This window comes from Diorhabda carinulata, chromosome 4 (assembly GCF_026250575.1).
Source record: "Diorhabda carinulata isolate Delta chromosome 4, icDioCari1.1, whole genome shotgun sequence".
Taxonomy (NCBI): Eukaryota; Metazoa; Arthropoda; class Insecta; order Coleoptera; family Chrysomelidae; genus Diorhabda; species Diorhabda carinulata.
In genome coordinates, this window is record NC_079463.1 from 12,336,676 (window position 1) to 12,353,763 (window position 17,088).

The 17,088-nt window shown below is 34.1% G+C and overlaps 1 protein-coding gene across 4 annotated transcripts in view; it reads left to right on the forward strand.

The window, feature by feature from the left end:
• Window positions 1-17,088, forward strand: part of LOC130893376 (uncharacterized) — a 303,656-nt gene that overhangs the window by 103,479 nt on the left and 183,089 nt on the right. For 2 of the 4 annotated variants that reach the window (XR_009059197.1, XM_057799426.1), the window contains exon 2: window positions 6,324-6,714. The exons of the other annotated variants lie outside the window; for them this stretch is intronic. The gene's annotated coding sequence lies outside the window, so the exon portion shown is untranslated. The remainder of the gene's footprint in view (window positions 1-6,323; window positions 6,715-17,088) is intronic. 4 annotated transcript variants of the gene reach the window in all.

Below are 17,088 nucleotides of genomic sequence, written 5' to 3' on the forward strand. Positions count from 1 at the left end.
ACTTCGCAATAGCTTCTAATCGTCTACAACTCCAAGATTCGTTTATCCTTGGAGTATTGATGGCACATTTGAAGCGGTTTTCAAGCATACTCTGTTTCAGAGTTGACCATAAAGCTGGACAGCTTAGAGCATAGAAGAAAGATCGTCTACTTGACTCTGTTTTATTGAAATTTCAATACATCCGGCACCAAGCAAATGTAATAGGATTGAAATTTTTATGCAGGATTTTTTCATAAAAAACTCAACAATCATCAATTTGCTTAATCATTCAGCCGCGCTCTGTATTTTTTTGTATTATTTATCACACTTGCTTTATGACTAAATCAAAAAATTCATTTGGCTTTTTTATATGAAAAAATGTGAGATAAAGATGTTAACTAACAAAAGATGTGAGCTTAGAAAATGAGGATTTACACATCCTGTATTCCTTGCGTATTCATCTCGGTTAAATAAGGTCATCGGAAAAATGCCTACGGAGGAATTCTGTCGTTGGGAAATTGTCTTCTCAAGTTCTATTCAAGTCAGGAAATTTTCATCGGCAATTCCCTCTGAATAGGCAAATTCTCGATTATGAACTATTGACTATATTACAGAAACCACAGAATTTTGAATAGAAATTGTTCGAATCGAAATATTCAAAACGCAGACATTTATTATCAAATTTTAAACGGTTGAGAAAATTAAAAATTCTAATCATATCCTAGTACAAATGTAAATATTTTCCAGTTAACTTCAATATAAAAAGAATAAACAGAAATTCATTTATATCATATTTTTAACCATCCATTTCATTTGTTATAATTATTTCTTTTATAAATAATATCTAACGATGCACATACGGGTATTTGAACGATCTACACGGTCAAAAATATATTTTTGCTTCTATTGATTCTAAATGATATTAGTATATAAAAAAAACTCTTATATGTGTATTTGAGCATATTTATTAAAATCAAATAACAAAAACATTTTTAGTCATCGAAAATATTTTCTTCTTCACTGCTTGAAGAATCTTTATTTTCATTTGGCTTCTCGGCTACAATTAAACTAACGGTTTCGGGTAAAAAGGAACCCAATTTTCTTTTTTTAATTTTTCTCATGCTGGTAAGAAGGGGATCTGAACTTAGAAGCAACCGATTATAAATATCCCTATTGCAGTTTTCCCTGGAAAATTTTCGAGCAAAATCTTGACGGTATGTTCTAAAATGTTTGTTTCGCGCTTCCGCAGCCTCTTCAGAAAGCTGTCCAATGGGCAGCAATGCGTCTTTTATTATTTTTGCACCATGAATAAGTATTTTGTGCATGGTTGGCGTCATTGGTATAAACTTACATACAATCGAGCAGTATCCATTGCGTAATGATCATATTTGTCTGTGTCGATTTTATACCCACTTGAAATAGTCTCTAAAATAACTTTTAACCTATAGATCAGATCATAAATAATTCCAGTTATTTCAGAGGCTAGCTTTGGGCCATCAAAAAATTTTCTGCTCGTGTTGCCATCATTTGTGTTGCCAAAATTTGATTCTGGCATATCAACTAGTAACCCTGTTTCCCTGCGAAATCTAGCTTGGATTTCTAGTTTCTTTTCCTATTCTAGACATTTTTCAGCTTCAGATTTTTTTTCGCGGTACTTTTTTACTGGCAATTTATATGCTAACTGAAGAATGCTTTCAAAAAAACGAATCCTTGCATGTAAAACTGACAACCCAAACTCTGTAGTCTCAGGACTAACTTCTTTTCGAACATCCATGTTATTAAATTCCTTGGATGTCGCTCTACATAAATAGCATTTGCTTGTAGGTTTAGTGCCAGTGGCCGCGTTGCAAACTTTGCCGTCTACCATTGTCATGATAAAGACGTGCTTAACCAAAAACTTTTGTCCATTTAAGTCAACTTCTGTTGGGTTTAGTGACTGCGCAGATTTTTTTACGTACTCAATTTCTTCTAGCGTAACATCGACACTTTCTTTCTGAAATCGGAATCTTATAGGTCTGCAGTACCTTGGGGATGAAGGTGTTGGATTTTCCCAGAGTACATTTTCATCCATCGTTTTTTCCACCAATCAATTTCAGAGGTACAAAACAGCTTTGAAACACATTTGAATCCGAATCGGAATCTTTTTCAAATTGTACTTAATAAAAACATCCTCCTTTTTGTCGGATTTCAACCACTTTTGTTTCACTTGGGTTTTAAAATAAGCAAAAGTGCGCTTGAAGTTATTAATTTGCTCTTCAGTATAACCTTTACCTAACAAAAGTTGCTCTTTCAAACCATTAAGTTTTTTTCCAAATTAGGTAAATTCAGTCTCTGCATCCATTCAAAAAAGTATTTTCGGGGGACAACTCTTACCCCCGAAGAACTAGGTGAAACTTAAACAAAAACATATAATTTAAAACTGCACCAACATCTTAATAGTGTTTTTTACAGATATTTTCACACGGCTTAGAAAACCAATTTTTTAACAACAAATGTATGAAAACATCTCTAAGGTTTTTATATTTGTTTAATTTTTACTAAAAACACGCAAAAATATCTTCAAACACTTAGTCTATATAATAAATATCCTAAATATTAATTTTAAGCTTTTAAAAAAGTAAATTCTTACTAAACACATCGAGCATATAAACACAAAATTATTGCAAGAAAGTAATGAAGATCTTATAAAAAATAATATTAATAGTACTTATTCGCGCTTTTCCGCGGCAAATTTTTTGATTTGCCAATTCTTAAAGCTCTAAACTTTTTACTGAATGGAAAAATATAGCGTGATCTAACTTGATACCATAACATGTATAATATTAAACAAAAATAAAAACAAAAAAAATTTTGTAATATGCATAACTTCTTAAAAATCGAACCCTTACCATAAAACTAAAATAAAAATATTTGATTTTTATCAAAACTTGTAAGTATTTACCTGCAATATCCAAATCCATCACTACTTTTTCAATATTAAAAGTCCAAACAAAAATATTTACATTTAAAGTTGACAAATTCACAATAACGCTTAAAACAATCACATGTATCCCCCAAGACGGTCGAAATCAGAATGGCCTTGGCGATGCTCCCTGCATGGTAGAGTGATGAAAGGGGTCAGGTATAATTCGTAGACTAGTTATCTACTTCAACCAGCGGTTTAGGTAGTTTGGTACTGCATTTTGCAAAATGGACTTATGGCCGCTCAGATTGTTTAAATACCCGTATGTGCGATGTGGGATAAAGATACGTTATTAGTTACGACAACGGTACCGTATGCAGTGGGTCCCTTACTCTCAATCCTGCTCGTTTACTTGGCAACCATGTAACCTAAAAGGACACATTTTGGGCTCCGACTAAGCTCATCATGTTAATGTGTGTTGTCGGGGTTCGTTGCAAGATTTTGCTGTGTTTAATATGTACAGAAATTTTGTATTCTTTCAAATTCCAAATGGGGCGTCACTCAGTTTTTTTTAACCTAAATTGACAAAAGTATAGAAATAGGTTAAGGTATCTTTAGGAATAAAGCTACTTGTTGAAAATAAATACAATGATTTATATTTGAAATTATAAAAAAAACAGGTTAAAAAAAGTTATCCTCAAAACTCATGAGTTTTGGTTTACAGGAAATAATGAAATAAATTTTACAAAAAAACTAATAAGAGTTGATCTGACATTTAACAACACATAAGGCTCCCTACTTGTCAGAAGAATACAAATAGGACCATATCCGTGGAATGCAATTATGAATTAAAAAGTTCATTCAGTCAATCGTCCCGGACTAGGTAGTTCCACGAGTCAAAGTTTGACGTTAAATCCAATTTAAGGTCGTCTAAGTTTTAAACCCCAATAAAGATCCCATATCCAAAACTAGGTCTCTAATTAAAAAGAAAAATACAATTTATAGACTACTAAAAGAAATAATTTATAACTTGATTTTTTAACATTTCCTGAATGAAATAGAAAAGGTAGTCTAATTTGGAGCCTGATCTAGTTCATATGTCAGTAATTAGAACTATTTCTCCTTTTACAAAAAAAAAAAAGGATCTTACCTTCCTTTTTAACGAAGGGAACTTATATCTACTTCTTCTTGGAAGTCAATTAACAATTTAATATTCCAGAATTTTTGAAATCGGCGGAAGGCTCCTTTAGGCCGACAAAATCCCACTTTTCAAAAATCTCTGGAGAAATTAATCTTCACGCTAGCATGGTCGCTGACCAAAAGAACAAGGTGTAACTACCTCTCCATTTGTCAAATTCTCAGTCGGAAATATCACAACTTCCGCAAATATAAAAAATTTGAAGCCAAATTTAAAAATTTATAATCAAATCCATAATGAAAAATTCCACATCGGTTGGCAGTCAAAAGGAAAATATGAATGAAGTTAGCAGCAGACTTCTTGAGCAAAATCGGGTCAAACGTCATGACGACAATCTAGCCAGGTGCAACGATAGTTCAATTTCAAAAACACCAGCTAACAATCACTCCTCAAAACAACTTTTCAAGGACTAAACAACCAAAAATCAATATCCGCAAAATTTACAAAAATACTGCACGAATAACTTAATTCGCGAACTAGATGTGGCTCTAACCTTCTAAGGGGAAGCAACTTTGCTCTTATAAACAACATAATTCTTCAACCAGTTATACCACGCCTGGAAAATTACGAATAATGCTCGCGTCCTGTAGATCAAGACTTAACCTCAAAAGAAAATAAATCAATGATTCAATTCGTTTATATAAAAATAGTTCAACAAAAGGATTCATTGAACTGTGCTAAATAACTTAAATTCCAGGATGTCATTAACAAGTATATACAAAACTACAAAAGAGATATGTAAATATTTCTACTCAAAGATAATATGACAAAATATCTTATAAAGAGAAGTTGGTAGGTTTATATCGTATAATGTTTATAACAACAAAAGTAATGCAAGCTGTGAGCAGTGAAAACGTTACAACCATTAGAACCCATCATCTCCAAGCAACCAAATTATCGTCCGTGGAGATCCATCGGCATCTGATGTTAATGGTGAAGAGTGTATATCCGTTGGAAAATGGTGCAAAGCTCTTACTGAGGATTGCATGGAAGTTCGCGATGAGGAACGGAGTGGAAGATCGGCGGTTTCTGTGGATAGTCCAGAAGATCAATTGCTCAAAGATCGGAGGATCACTATCCGTAAACATCTTTTTTCTTGTGATGATTGTGGTAATTTTTTTACGGGAACCAGGTTTTAAGGTTCTAAGCCAGAATGTTCGTCTTCTTCCTTAACCTCTTTTTCTAAATATTTTTCCTTAAAGGATAGCTTGGAGTAATGCATATCTAGATTTGTTTCGCATTATCTGGTCGAAATTCTGTAGCTTGCAAGTTGTTACTAATTCATCATTCTTGTGAGGTTTTCTTCATTTGATACTAGAGCGGTCCAGCGGTTTGAATCGTTTTGAAAATTGATTGATACAGAGATGGCTGATCGTATTTTTATGTCTAAGCTATGATTTCCAATGTATGATTTTCTCTTTTCAATTTATGGTTCTATTGACATTCGGGTCTGTTATCATTCCTCATTGCCTTTGTTTCGGATGCTCGGGATCGTTGTTATGCCGAAAGATTTTCTGCCGATCAGGCGCTGGCCAGAATTTTATATCACATTTTCCTTGTGAGTTGGAGATAGCGTTTCCTGATGAATACAACACGTTTATCTTCAGCGGTTGTGATTTTTCGAGGCCGACCTAAACGTTTTCTAAGCTCCTGGTGGATGTATATTTTTTCACGTTGTAGTCCACGTCGAGGTATTTTTAATTCAGCGCTACGGTTACTTTTGCTTAGACTATGAAGACTTGTGATTAATGCACGTGTTTCAACCGATAGTTCCTTGGTTTGGCCCATTTTAAAACTTACAAGTCTGAATTTACGAAAACGAAAACAATTCTTATACGAATTTCACAAAACGATGTCTTGGTGCAAAAAGTATAAATCACATCACGTTGTCGCATCCCATACAGCTCACTGGGACTAAACTACGATCATAAACATTAGGAAAGTATATTACAGTTAAATAATAATAAACAAATTAGGTTGCAAGCTTTAACTTGTCGCACTCACTACCAAAATATAGACATGCGTATAAAATTTCGACCTTCGCTTGACAATATAAAAGAGAAATTTGTTGAGGTATATCATTTTGAAATTTAATAAATGGACTATGAGGTGGGTAAAAACATTTCAACGGTAGTGGCGGTAATCCAAACATACATATTTTCATTCAATTCGATGTTGACTGTTGTTAATTAGATTATATTAGCAATATCCATGTTGGTCTATTACAAAATTAATGAATTTCAGGTACATCTCTATTCCCACCTAACAATGCGAGTGGATTTTGTTGATCCACGAAGAGATGCCGTAGTAGCACCGGTCCATATACCTTGGAGATATTAGTGCTAGATAGTGTTAGTTTTATCGGCAAACAGTGAAAAAAATCGCGTCATCGTCGTCTTGGTGCGCAGTGGCGTGCTGCAGGGATGGGGACGGGGGGCAGTTGACGGCGGGGCAATCGAAGGATAACGGAAGGCGACAGGGCGACCATTTGGGTGACAGACGGCAATGCGGTCTGTGCTCATTGGTCGCCCGTGTCTTCCGGAGGGCGGTATGTGGGTCGACGAGTCGAAGAAGCAGCGATGACTCCTATCGTATATTAACTGGACCGCCGCCGGACGAAGATAATACAGTATCTGTAAGTTTTATGTTATTAATAAATATAATAATTGTTTCGAAAAATATTTTCATGATAATAAAACGTTCGATATCGGTATTCTATTCTGAAGTATTCAAACAAGTTATCATTTAAATTTTTTTCATCTTACTTACAGCTTAAACTGACATAATTAAATTTAAGAATAACAAAAAATGGAATCAACAAAAAAATCGCAAACCGAGAAATAAATGAAAGATTTTTAAAAAATCACGTAGCAATTAGGAAAGGGTCCGTGTACTTTAACCAAATATTCTGCTGAATAAATACAACAAATGTCAGTGGATGAAAATGAATCATACTACCTTAATTCGCTAATGAGAGTCCATGACTAGATATTGGCGTCGTCGTTTAAATCGACCGCCCCAATAATGTCAGCAAACACCAAATCCCGAAGACAACAACAGATCTGGAAAACATTCTGGAATGGGGTGGAAGCAATCTGTTTACGTTTAACTCAACAAAGACCCATTCTCTGTATGTTTGAGGTTAGGATCAATATGCGCTGGCATAATCATGTGTCCAAAATAGCTTAGGTGGCTTGACAAAAACTTGAACACCAAAAAGCTGTACGTAGTGTGGTCCATGAGCTCTTGCAATCAACGCGACTTTTTTTTGTTCCTTGAAGAGAAAGTTTCACTGTCAGGACGAGGACGTCAACGAAGTCGAAAGACGGCACCTGTCATTTGGAAGGGTTAAGAAAGTTATTACATTGCTGGACTAAGTGTATAGATTTTAAAGGAGACTACGTTGAATATTTTTCAAACAATCCTCGTATAATCCGGGCAATAAAGAAGTAATATTACAGCACTTTGTGATGGAAATATCACCATGTGATATCCATTGCATTACACACTCAAGGGCTGTACTTGTATTAAGGTACAGGTTCTGTTCTAATAGTAGTAAAACTCATTTTTTTTCTAATATCTATTCATTATCATAATACCAAAGATTAGAATTCTTTAAAGTAGCACCCTTCCACAATTTACACACTGCTGCCAATGAGTTTTCTAGTTTTCGTACACTTGGACAGAAATGCTGCTCAATTTCTACATGGCGGGCTTCTCCTTGAGCGTCGAATTTATTCTTGAAAATAGAAAAAATTCTGGTGGGTCAAGAAGATTCTGGTAGATTGCTTTTCGGTTGGCCTTTTGCACCTTTGACAACACTCGCTGCACCAACTGCACGCATACTTTCCTCATGGTTAAGTTTCCTGTCAAATTTGGGTTTGAGGTATGCTCAATTTATCAGCGATCATTCTGAACGATCACTGTTCAATAAATGTTTCAATCGCGAGACACATTCGTTGGTCTTGTGTTTCTCAGAACAGCTTGTGCTACTTAAAAACGGCTACGGCATCATCTCTAATGCCTTTGCGTCAATCTCTTTCCTTTTTTCACAGTGCCTTACCCAAAATTTGATCGCCGTTCCAGTGAACGCACCATGATGCTCGTAGACAAGGGGTTTCGACAGAGGTTCACAGTACAAGCTCAGGAAAAAACTACTTCCAGAACAGACCCTTTAAGTTATGTTCGGTGGATTTGTTTTCGATTCCAGACTATATGCTTCGATTTATTATTGTGACATCCTGTATCATAAATAATTTCAATGTAAATTCATCATTCGTTGAGGTTCACCAATTTGGAATCGTAAGGTGTTTCAGCGTAAACGATATTTTTAGAGGCCATAAAATTCTACTTTAATTATTTTGTTCATCATCGCAAATTAATCATTATGAGTTGCGATTCTTGGGTGGTCGATTAAACGATAACAGAATGCTTTATCATCTCCTACATAATTTGACACTCTTTGAGTTCGTCAGCGATATTTTTCTGATCACAAAACATTTTGTAAAGTAATTTCGAATATGCCAACAAAAAACATTTGAATAAACCGGAAAGATTAATGTTTATCTAACTAATTAATATTTCCGTTGGTTTTCATTTTACGTGGCTTTGTTTTGGTGGTAACGTAGCGGTTTCCATGCTCTTTGAGTCTGTCAGATTAACACCGTGGGATAATAACTGTTGGCGTGATTGACAGTCAAATAAATTAATTCCCTTGATTGTAAAATTTAAATGTAAAATTGAGAAAATAACCAAAAAGTGCTAGAAATTGGGAGGAATAATGACAAACGATACTTTATCAGCAAAAATTGTCAGGGAAGGAAATATACTTTGTAGACGACGCCATCTGAAAGTTGTTCGTTCTGTATTCATTTACATACCGAAAGGTGCGTTTTGATTCTTCCATGTAGTGACAGTTCCGTGCTGCCAAACACTTTCGGGACGCTCTGGAGTAGACAACTTTAACTTCCTTAAATGTGACTCTAGCCACTTCATTTTTGATAATTAACAGTTTCACTTCAATGATTTTGCATAAATTAATGACAATGAAAAAGAAAACATCAGCGAAGAAGAGTTACTCGAATCCACGCCACCTGATCTCACCGAAGAAAACAATTTCGTGCAAGGTACGAAAAACAGTACGGAGCTCTTTATAAAGTGGTGTCACCAGAAAAAGGCGAAAAACCCAACTGAAAGATATACATATACCATCTGCATCCAATCCAATAAATATTAATAATTGTCCTGGAGATACAATCAACATTTCTTTTTGCAAATAATTAACAAATTAATATTGACATTGCAAATATCATTAAGTACATTATATTTTTCAATAAATAAAATGTTTATAATTCTCTATTATTTATTTTCTTTCCTCAGTGTAATTGAAAAAGTTTTGTATCTTATGCGTCGTTTAAAAAATGTTGTGTACGCCGCGGCTGAAATACTACTTTGTTGGACTCTTCTGTTGCTCGTATCGCTTCGCTCGTTTCGCAATTTTCAGACTCGTCCAACAAAGTAGCACTTTCAGTCCTAGGCTTACAAATAACTAATGAAGATACAACAGAGGATACAGTGATCATCTAAGAATGTTCCGAAAAACTACTAATGACAGAAGTTAGTGTATATATAACCGATGTATTTGATCGAAAGTGGTATGACTTGGACAAAAATGAAAAGGAAGATGGACTGGAAATGATTTTTTAGTATCCTTCTGTATTTTGTAAACTTGATCCCACTACTCCTACAAGAATTGTGTAATAACATCTGAAGATGTCGTAAAAGCTTCACAAATCATCAAGTTTTGGATAACTTTTGCCTATGATGTATTTTTGATAATTTAATTTTAGGTTTATGATTAATTTAATACAAGGGTTGCTACTTAAGTTTTGAAATAGACAAAAGAAAACAAAAATTTATAATTGGATATGCGTCTACTGTTTTTCAAAATATTCTCCATTGAGATCAATACACTTTTGCATGCGTTTGAACCAATTGTCGAAGTATTTTTTCCATTTCCAAGCATGTTATGTAGAAAAACGTTGTTTACGCATTTTATTTTTGTTCTGCGGAAATAAGAAGAAATCATTGAGTGCCAAACAAGGACTGTACGACGGATGACCCATCAATTCGATATTTTGATTATTCAAAAACGTTTTTGTTTGAACTAATGTATGAGAGTTCGCTTTGTCGTGGTGGAGAACGATTCGTCATCCGCGATTGATTTTACTTCTGGCAAACAAATGCTGGTGTTTGCTTTGAATTGCTTCATGTGAGAATAATTTCTTTTGGATTTTGCTAATCCTGAAAGACCTACACAGGATTGTTGTTTATCTTCGGGTTCATATAAATCCACGATTCGTCGCCTATAACTATCTTATAGACGTCTTTTGAAGTACCGCAATTTAATTTTTTCAAAATTTCGTTGCATCAATCGACATGAGCTTTTTTCTAAAGTTTTTCCAAAATATGTGATATACAACTTGAACAAATATTTTTGACAGTCAAATAGTCATGAAATATTGAATGTATGCGAGTGAAATTAATGCCCAAGTATGCCCCAATATCACGGTATGTCACATGACGATCTTGCAATATTAGTTCTCGAAATTAATCCTTTAGCAAATTGCTGCTGTTGGTTTAATCCACATCGAAAGTCATAGGAAATCATCGCCAAACTTTATTATGACTGTGTCAGAATTGACATATTCACATCACTGTTACCATATCTCAAAACTTAAGTAGCAACCCTCGTATAGTAAAGAAATCTGTGGTAGATAGGTTGACTAATAGTTTCATGAAACGTTATTTCTAAAAATAATTATTTAACTATGAATCCATCAGCCTCTCACTTTAAAATTTTTACATTCACTTACCAAAAGTATAAATTATTTATGGACATTTTAAGAAAATCAAAATCAAAATTTTGAAACAAAAACACTTCTTTTATTGCATATAAAAAGAAATAGCAATTGAAACTGAGTAAAATGATACCTCTTCTATGTCTCTAGCCCAATTAGGAGAAAAGCAATTGTGATTTCAAAAGATGTCGATTACATTTTTTTGATAGATTTTGGGTTAATTACAGAGCGGTAATTCTGAAACTGTTTAAGATATTTGACAAAAAAATTGTTATATCTCATAATTTTAAAGAGAATAATTTTCATTTTTTTATTTGTAGTGTGTTGATTTCATATAGAATGACCCTTCATTTACCAAATAACTTCTACTTGCTTTAACATTTAACATTTCCTATTTACCACATCATTTCTTATCACCAAAATATGTATTTTGTAAAATAAATTTTGCGTGAAGAAATAATTGCTTCATGGGATAAAAAATATTTAGCTGTAGTCAGGGTCAATCCCTTTATTTGATCCCTATCTTTCCGTCGTAGTCGGAGAAATGATTTGAAATATCGTTTAGGTTCGTTTTTGTGGAAGGGAAAACGATAACAAGAGAGGAAAAGGCGTAGAGGGTATAAGTTTCATCTACAGCAAAACCCTTTCGGTCGTTATCCCGAAAAGGATATAGCGGTCAATATGCTTATCGACTTTTTGAGGAATCTATAATTGGAAACTCAGGTGCAAGCGATATGAAATTTAATTAGAGATAACATCGAGGAGACACTACAAGCAAATAAATTTCATTTTTGAGGGTGATTTAAATATCAATCGCAATTTTGCTATAAAAAAATTACAATTAACACCTCTCCAGCTGCTTTCGGATGCCTTTTCGTGAAAATCTGTCGGCTTGAAACGTAACCATTCGTGCACGAAGGATTCTACCTCTGCATTGCTTTCGAATTCCAGACCCCCAAGTATTTCGCAACCCAATTCGTTCAAAGTTTCCATCCTAAACTGAGCTGTACATGATCTAGCGTTGTCTTGCAGCAATATCGCGCGATGGAATGAAATATCGCGTCGTTTTAATCTGTGTATAGGTTTCACCGTATTTTTAAGACGGGATTATAATAATGCGCATTCACATTTCGTTTTTCAGTGAGAAAAACCGCAATCACTCCTTGCATGTCTCAAAGCACGCTACACAACACCTTCTAAGCCGACAGTGTAGCCTCCGCTTTAACTAGCGCCTTCTTTATTTCTCCACTACATAGATGTGTTCTTACTCTCCGGAATATAGTTGTGTACCCAAGTATCGTCTTTGGTGAATAGAGTATGTGCAATAAATTTTCGTTTTTCTTTTCATCCGCTGTAGGAGACGCGTCCAAACTTCCGTGCTTTTTTCTGATCAAAATTCAGAAATCTTTGCACCTATCTGGCTGAAAATTTGCGGTAACCGAGCCATACTATTTACGCTGATGCCCAATTCTTTACCCATATTTTGTACGGTACTGTGTCGATCTATCAAAATGAGTTTTTCTACAGGGTTAACGTTTTCATCGGTAACACTTCCCATAAAAGAAGAAATTTTGGCCCACGCTTGTAAGTCTGGTAGATATCTGGAATGATAAAAGGGTGCCAGGCTTGGTTACTACCATTCACCCAATCATCACTGCCAAGGCTGGACCAAACTTGGTTGCCTCAACTAAGCCATGTGTACTAGTCAAGATTGGGCAAAACTTATGAGCCCTGGATACAACCTTAGCTGAAGACTGAGATTATGACAGAGTGCTAGGCTCGGTTGTTATTGACCCATTGCTTGTCTCAGCTGAACATATGCTTACAAACTCATAATTGAAAAAGACATGGATTATACTTCACCCCAGTGACAATATATTGATATTATATAACGTCCAACAACGAAGTTTTTCACTGAGTTTTCACGGTAAATCACATGGTTCTGAATCAGAAGAATTACTAGCACAAATGATTTTTTTCTATTCATTTCACTTACACGAATTATTTTCTTAATTTTGTTTAGCACTCGCCACTTCTTAACTCTTCGATATGAACTAGACATTGTTTATAATGAATTGAATTCGAAATTTACTCAACAAAGCTAATTGAAAAACAGCCAAAAAAAACACAATTTATCTTAAAAATATAGAAAGAAATACTGAGTGGTAGTTGGGGGCTTTGCTAACAATTGGATACTTTCGTGTATTTGGTAGCAATGAGAGTGGGAGATTTTTATCAAAGAGTCTAGGTTATTCATATCTAACCCATGTCTGGGTTCCCATAGAACGGCGAAAGTTAGGCATGACTAAAACTAGCTTACCCAGATCTAGCCCAAGCTTGGTTTCCCATTGGTTGACCGAACTTAAGCTCGCTAGTCTTGCACCAAGGCTGGAAAACCACAGGTATGGCCAGGGTGAGCTACCCAGATCTAGCCCAAGTTTGGGTCCCCATTGAATGGCCAGACTTAAGTTCACCAATTTTGAGTCAAGGCTGGGAAACCACAAGCATGGCCAATGCGTGGCTCACCAGATTTGAGCTAAGGCTGGCGTGCCTAATCTTGTCTTTCCAGTACTGGCCCAGGCTTGGTCCTGTTTTCCAAATCTGGGGACTTCTGTATTTTTCTCTGTTTCGTAACAGACCAGTCCAACATCCAGAGCAGTCACTTTTACGACACTAAATTTTTCGCTTATAAAAGAATTCCGATTTATATTTCTACCATTCTCGTATATTAGGACAAATACATAAAATCATCAAAAAAATGGAGACTCATATAGTTACACAGGATTGTTAATATAGTGGCCTTTTTCACATATTCTTTATTTTTGTCTATCGATGGCTGTTCGGGCTTACGTTGTACTGATGTCCATCTATTGCCAAGTTTTCCGATCATCCCGATTCTGTGTTCCTTGAGTTTTCGTATGATATTAATTTTCATCGTTAAATTTTCGTACTGGTAGTATGTATGCACTGGTGCAACGATCTGTTCTTGATTCGAATATGAACGTGTTTGTTCCGAATACGCGCCATCGTCTATCAATTTATGGGAGAAAACATGTTCTGTGTTGTACGAAACATGTCTAAAAAATTTCCAATTTTTTTGAAATTACTAAGTCTAATAGTTGGGCATTTTTTTATGAGGTAGTTAATGAAGAAAGATATTTATTGTAATGTCTTACAACATTATGGTTGCCCGATATATTATTTTTTAGATCAAACATTTCCTGATAGGCGAACCAGCCCCCTAATAGACGTTAGAAGAAAGGAATTATAATATCCAAAATATATAAAACAACGCCTTCTAACATTTACGTTGCGAAGCATTTATATATTTTGTACGGCTGGTCAAAAGCGCTTCCAAATAATATCAAATTTATAAAAATCGGATTTATTGGCATTTTTTCATAACAAAATTTATGTGAAAGATATTCACTCATATTTCTGCTGGAATTTTATAGTATGTTGCATTTATTAATTATTCATATGCCATTTCAAAATATTAACGAATCATCTCCAAATAAATTGAATACTTTTCAAAGCGAGATTTCCTTGTAAAATTCCAAATCACATTCTTTTGTTGTATATTTCAGTCACATTTCAAATTTCTAGTGAATTATATTTTATTCAATGTTGACGATGTGAGAAATTATATTGAAATTCGTCGTTGTAGAATTTTCCTGATGTAATTACTTCTTTTCTAAACCTTTCAAAGTAAGGGCCTCTTGTATTGGTTTCGTAACATCTGTATTCTTTTCTAATTATTGTTGTATGGTAGTTTCTTTTGTCTGAGTTCTGAGGTATCTTTCTTTTCTTAAGGCAGTTTGATATAGAGGTCCATTTGTCTTGCGATGAAGTGTTCTCGTCCACAAAATAAGTCATCTCTCACAATCTCTAAAAAAGACATTTGGGGAGGTCATAAAATAAAACAAAACCTCATTTTTGCTTATGTTACAATGTCCTAACTTGACCAAACTGACGGTAATTTAAAGCAATCTAAAAATGCGTAAAATTTGTTGTAGAATTCAATTATTATATATAAAGTGCCACTTAATTGGGTAAATTTTGAAAAATCTTTCTTTTTCAATTTTATATATACAAATACGCCCTCTAGTAATTGATCTAGGATTCTAAAAATAATTTGTTATAATTTTTTTTTCCTCAAGTTCCTGAGATATGGTCGACGGATATTCTTTATCGCCCACTCGGTACATTGTTGAATCTACACTATATATAGAACGAAGTCCACAGAGTGCAATTATTAGTTTATTAATTGTTTACCTTCCCTAAATTTCGTTGGAGTTATTTATATATCGCCCTTAATGATGGTTGTACCTTCACCAGAAAGTGCATATTTAAAATTTTGGCGGATGCGTACAATTAGGAAAAATTAAGACAAATTACGTCTCAAAATATTCAGGGCTATATCCAATGTTTTGATTCAAATACAAATAATCAATGATGTGAAAAATTTGCATTAGTTGGATTTTACCTAACCTTAGAATTCAATATAAGGCTGTGGGGACAAACAATCCGTACGAATTGTTGGTTTTAATTCGATTATTTGCACGTTTCGTTTCAAATTTCAAAAACTTCAAATGGCCTCAGTTGAGACACATTAGACACATTCCTAGACTTCTCGATAAACAGTTTATTCAAATCTGCAAAAGCTCCCATAGTTTCTATGTCAGTAAAAAACACAAAATTTTCTTCAGGATGCCTTTTCTTTGTGAACTATATCAATCTAGATATAACACACTCTTTTTCATAAATTTTGGCGGTTACAAAATTTCCAGAAGGACAAATGTATGCTGAGGAATGACCACGAGAAGATATCGTCAACAATTTCGAGTTTAACTTTTTGTGTCTTTTGAAATACACTTTTCAATTCACTTCTTTGCCTTCCCGTCAAAAATAGAGTGTGACTTGTCGTCCATAATGATTTCCAAACCTTTAGCGGGCTTTGTCATTGATAATTTTAAGTTTATTCCATTTGTGGCTTCTCAGAATATTTGAGTACTGATTTTCTTGATTTTTCAACTACATTATGTTTCTTTTTTTTCTGCCCAATTTTCGTTTTTTGTGGACCAATTCAACCAAAGCTTCTCGCTCCTTTTTTTGTTAGTTTTGTTTCTGTTCTGCCTGATTCTGAATTTCTTTTAATCGAAAAACCTGCCTCGACACCCCCGCAAGAAATCATAAATTGTTTTTCTGGCTATTCTCATTCTTACAAAATGAGTTAACCATTTAACGTAAACCATATCTTCAGATCTTAATTTTGTTAAATAAAATTTTAAATATTCAATACTGTACTGACAAAATTTCTTAGATTCGGCCATGTTTCGTATCAATTACCTACCTGTCAATAAACAAACTTTGTTTTAGTTTCACATTGAACATACAGGGTGTTTCTATATTCTACTACTGAGAGATCTCAATAAATGATTCATTTTGATATAATTATTTTTATTTTCATTGCCAATTTTGTTATTATTGTAATACATTTTTGTTTCAAATTGAGATTATTAATAATTATTATTTGTTTCGAACTACTTACGTTTAATCATTATATTCGAAATTAAATGAATAATTAATTAATTTGTAAATTACCTACGTGCTTGCAGACTTTTGTTTAGAGGCAACTTTCTATAACACCGTTCATTTTAACTCCGTAAAAGGTTATTAGTTTTTTAACTAAAAATAATCGGGCAATTTGAAACAAAATTAAAAGAAGAATTTGCTCCAGTGGCGTAAAAAATAAGGGGATCAAAGTGACAACTGACCCTGACAACGCGTCACTGGTTAAATTTTTCCAAAGTTTGTTTATGTCAAAATTTTTCCTTATTAAGGAGCATATTGCTCACCAAATGTGAAAAAAAATTTAAAGGCGCTTTCGATTTATGGCAAATTTTTTATTTAAAATTTTGAACACCCTATATCTCAGCAACTAGGCCTCGTAAGGGTTCGTATTCCTACATCAAAATGAATCTTTTATTGAGATCTCCCTGTGGTAAAGCGTTGTCGGTAGAATATAGAAACACCCTGTATAATATAAAAAACCTTTATAATTCGACCGGTTTCGACAACGATGTTGTCATCATCAGGAATTGAATAATATGATTAATCAATTATCATATATATTATGAAATAATATG